Source organism: Alexandromys fortis, unplaced genomic scaffold, assembly GCF_014885135.2.
Source record: "Alexandromys fortis isolate MF-2015 unplaced genomic scaffold, M_Fortis_MF-2015_v1.1 scaffold_215, whole genome shotgun sequence".
Lineage (NCBI taxonomy): Eukaryota > Metazoa > Chordata > Mammalia > Rodentia > Cricetidae > Alexandromys > Alexandromys fortis.
This window is the reverse complement of record NW_026068086.1, coordinates 232,380-236,808: the sequence shown is the minus strand read 5'-3', so window position 1 is coordinate 236,808 and position 4,429 is coordinate 232,380. Positions and strand designations below refer to the sequence as shown.

At 41.0% G+C, this 4,429-nt stretch overlaps 1 protein-coding gene across 1 annotated transcript in view; it reads right to left on the bottom strand.

Annotated features, from left to right (window-relative positions):
• The window catches only part of LOC126488646 (uncharacterized), a 77,575-nt gene that overhangs the window by 24,714 nt on the left and 48,432 nt on the right, over positions 1-4,429 (bottom strand). The gene's annotated exons all lie outside the window — the stretch shown is intronic.

Sequence of the window (4,429 nt, the reverse complement as noted above, 5' to 3'; positions counted from 1 at the left end):
TAGTTTGAACTAAAAATATTCTCTCTCTCACACACACACACAAACATAAAAATGTGTTTTTTAAGAAGAAAGTGAACATCTAAAACCATACATTTGTTTGTTTATCTTTCTTCTGTCCTTCCCTTTTTTCTTTCTTTCTTCCCCCATTCCTTCATTCCTCTCTCTCTCTCTCTCTCTCTCTCTCTCTCTCTCTCTCTCTCTCATAGGACCTTATAATACAGCCCACACCATTCTCACACTCATGATCCTCTGACCTTGGCATCCCGAGTGCTGGTAAACTGTTCTGACATACGCAATGGCTACTTCTCACCAGCTAAGCGCTAAAACTTTTAGATATAGCCAAGCAGACTAAAACAACAGGTTACAGGTGAAAACTCCAGAAATGGACAGGAAACTCCCTCATTCGACCTCATTCGGGATGTATTTGTATACGCCATAATATGGGTAAAATGTTTCAAGGGCCAGTCATCCAAGTATTCAAACTAAAGTCACAGAAGTTACGTGACTCTTCAAGGTAACAATTTGGAAAGAGCGTGTTGCTTTCTCTGTATCCCAATGCCATTACCTTTCCTTAAAAGCAGTATCTACAATGCCCTGGGCCCAGTCCCCAATATCTTCCCCTAAAACACCTGGCTTAAGTTTTCATTGTTGCGCTAAAAATCCACAGCCAAAAACAGCTTGAAAGGAAAGAGTGTTTCAGCTCACAAGGCTCAGGTCACACTCCATCATTGAGGGAAGTCAGGGCAAAAATTCGAGGAAGGAGCCTGAAGGCTAGAAATGAAGCAGAAGCCATGGAGGAGTGCCGCTTGCTATCCTGTCCAGTCGGCTTTCCTATGCCATCGCCCACAGTAGGCTGGACCCTTCTCTATCAAACATCATCAAGAAAAATCATCCACAGACCTGCCTATGGGCCAACCTAACGAGGCATTTTCTCAGTTGAGATTCCCTCTCCCCAGATAACTTTATCTTCTGTGAAGTTTTCAAAAGCTAACTGGACTGGAGAGATGGCTCAGCGGGTAGGAGCAGTGGCTGCTTTTCCAGAAGTCCTTAGTTCAACACCCAGCAACCCCATGGTGGCTCACAACCATCTATAAAGAGATCTGGTGTCCTCTTCTGGCATAAAGTCATACATGCACATAGAGCACTCATAAAAAGAAGAAGAAAATGAATTTTAAAAACTAGCAAAGACAATACCCATAGTTTAAAGCTAAATGTCATATGTGATTATTTTCCAAACTATGTATAAAGTTAACTACTGAAGACTGTATGCCTTAAAATTAAAACAGGGTGTATTTGTTGGTTTCTTTGTTCCTGGCCAACAAGGGGTAACTTGGTGGAGGAAGAATTTGGGTCAGTCCTAGGGGGATACAGCTCATCATAGCAAGGGAGTCACGGCAGAGCATACTGCAGCTGTTCACACAATATCTGCATCAGGAAGCAGCAAGTGATGAAGACTGTGAACATCAGCTCCCCTCTCCTTTTCCTGCAGCCAGTAAAATGGTATCGTGTATGTTTAGCGTGGATTTTTCCATCTCAATCAATCTAATATAGATAACCCCTCAAAGGTGTGCCCAGAAGTGTGTCTTGTCAACAATTCTAGCTCCTGTCAAGTTGACAGTTGAGATTAGCCATCCTATAGGGCAACAGTAGTTTACACATAAACCCCACCGCTCTATTTTCTGCTCTCTCTTTTTTTTAAATTAAAATTTGAAAAGTATTTCCAATTGCAGTGTGCACCCTGTCTGTTTGTAGTGAACACGAGAGTTTGGAACAGTTATAATCAGAATCACAAGCGGATTTGCTCTTAAAAGAGTGGCAAATCCCTGCAATCAATGCAGCATGGCTGTTGGAAACCAAGTATGAAGAAGACAAGAGGAAGACGCCCCCACACCCTGTTGTTTTCTCTCCCAATACACCTTATGCAATGGACAATTGTCCTTATATAGAAGAAACTTCTACTAGAAGAGCGTATGTTTTCTGTAATTTGTAACAATATTTGAAGTTATTCATTTGTTTGTATGTATGCAAAGAAAGATACATTGAATAGATGTCATCTATTGACAGCAACTGGTCATTTTACCTATATTTTAAAAATTAATTTTCTAGTTACCATACAAAATAATGTGGGTTTATTTTTAGTTACTATGCATGATAATGGGATTCAGTATGGCATTTTCATACATAAATGTCATTTATATTGTTCTTATTCATCCCTCTTCCCACCTCCACCCATCCTACTCGTCTCTTGCTGGGCCCCTCCTCCCTCAAATAGCAGCCCCTCCCACTGCCTTCTGCTATGAGGTCACAGGCATTCCATTACTCTGCTCCTTCCTTCCTCTTCTCTCCACTAAAATATTTTCCTCTTCTCTCTTATTTATTTATGAAATATATACACACACACATACACACACACAAGGAAAGACACACACACACACACACACAGAGAGAGAGAGAGAGAGAGAGAGAGAGAGAGAGAGAGAGAGAGAGAGAGAGGTTTTAATCTAGACTCTGTCAGAGAAAGCATGTGGTGTCTGTCTTTGAGTCTGGCTTATCTCTGGCTTTTTGGTTGTCTTTTGAGACAGGGTCTCTCTACACAGTTCTGAATGATCTCATGCTCACTACAGAGACCAGGCTGACCTTGAATTCACAAAGATTCCCCTGCCTGTGCCTTCCGAGTTCTGGGAAGAAAGGCATGCATCACCACACCTGCCTGAGTCTTGCTTATTTCATTTAACATAATGCTCACCAATTTCCCTTAAAATTTCATAATTTTATTTTTGTTTATGGCTGAATTAAATTCTGTTGTGTGTAGTGTCATATTTATTCATCCATTTATCTATTGGTGGACATCCAGGCAGGCTCCATTTTCTGGCTATTTGTGAACAATTCAGCAATAAAAATGGACATTCAAGTAGCTCTGTTACATGTTTGTTTAGAGGCCTTCAAGTATGCACTCCACAGTGGTATTGTTGATCTTGGTTGTCAACTTGACCAGATCTGGAATCAATGAAAAGATCAGCTGACCACAACTCTGCTCCAGTGAGGCTCTTTCTTGGTCAGGTTACTTGAAGTGGAAAGACCTACGGTATATGTGGGCAGCGCCTTCTGGTGACAGCCCAGACAAAAGAAGATGTAAGAAGAAAACATTTGCCTGTTTGCTTTTGCTCTTGCATGCAAGTCCATCTACTCTGTCGCTGCTGCTACTACATTCCTTTGCTGATATCCTAACCCAACTCCATCAGGCTTGTTATATGGACTGAAGACCGGCAGCTGTCCAGGAATCCCCAGGCCTTGAAGACTCCATTGATACGTCTGAGACACCTGGTCTTGTGGATCAAACCGCTACTGGTATGAGGCAGCTGTCCTTGAACTGCTCAGACCATATCCTGTAAGCCAGTGTAAGTAATACCATCTTCATCCTATCAGCCTGTTTTTCTAAAGAACCCTACCTACAACGCTGGGTCCTATGGTCATTCTCTAGTGTCAGTTTCTCTAGTTACATTCATATTGATTTCCATAGTGGCTGCACCAGTTTGCATGGCCACCATCAGTGTACAAAGCATCCTCTACATCCTCGTAAGCATCTGTTGATTTTTGTTTTCTTAATGATTCTGAAATAGAATATCAAAGTGTGTTTAGTTTGCGTTTCCCTGACAGAGAAGAATATTGAATACTTTTTCAAATACTCCTTGGCCACTCGTATGTGATGTTTTGAGAACTGCCTATTCATTAGTCTGTTTCTTTACTGTATAATTAGATATTTTGATATTTAATTTCTACATCTCTGCTAACTTCCTTATGGTGTACAGATAGCAAATATTCTTTTCTCATTCCATAGACTGACTCTTTACTCTTTTGATTTTTTAGCTGTTTTTTTTCTATTTATGTACTTTTTAATTCATTGACAGATTCATGCAATGACTTAAGGAGTTTTATTCCTGTTCACTCCCTATGACTCTCTTATTCTCCTCCCACTGAAACCCCCCTCTTCCCAAGTCCTCTCTTACTTACATGTCCTTTGTGTGTGTGACCGACTGAGTGTAAACGTGTTACTTGCATGAGCATGGATGGGAGGCGATTTACTAGAGTAAGGGCAACTTCTCAGTGGCTACACTTCTAAAGAAAGAAAGAAAGAAAGAAAGAAAGAAAGAAAGAAAGAAAGAAAGAAAGAAAGAAAGAAAGAAAGAAAGAAAGAAAGAAAGAAAGAAAGAAAGAAAGAAAGAAAGGAAGGAAGTCCTTTCTCTAGACATTAGCTGCTGCCCCTAAGAAAGGGATTGTACCTCATGAGCCCGTCCTCCTTTCATGGTAGAATGTTGATGGACTCAGCCTCATATAAGTCTTGCACAAGTCACCTCAGCTGCAGTGAGTTTATGGGTGCATCAGCCATGTCTTGTCTAGAAGACACATTTTTGCAGCAGCCCCCCCCCCC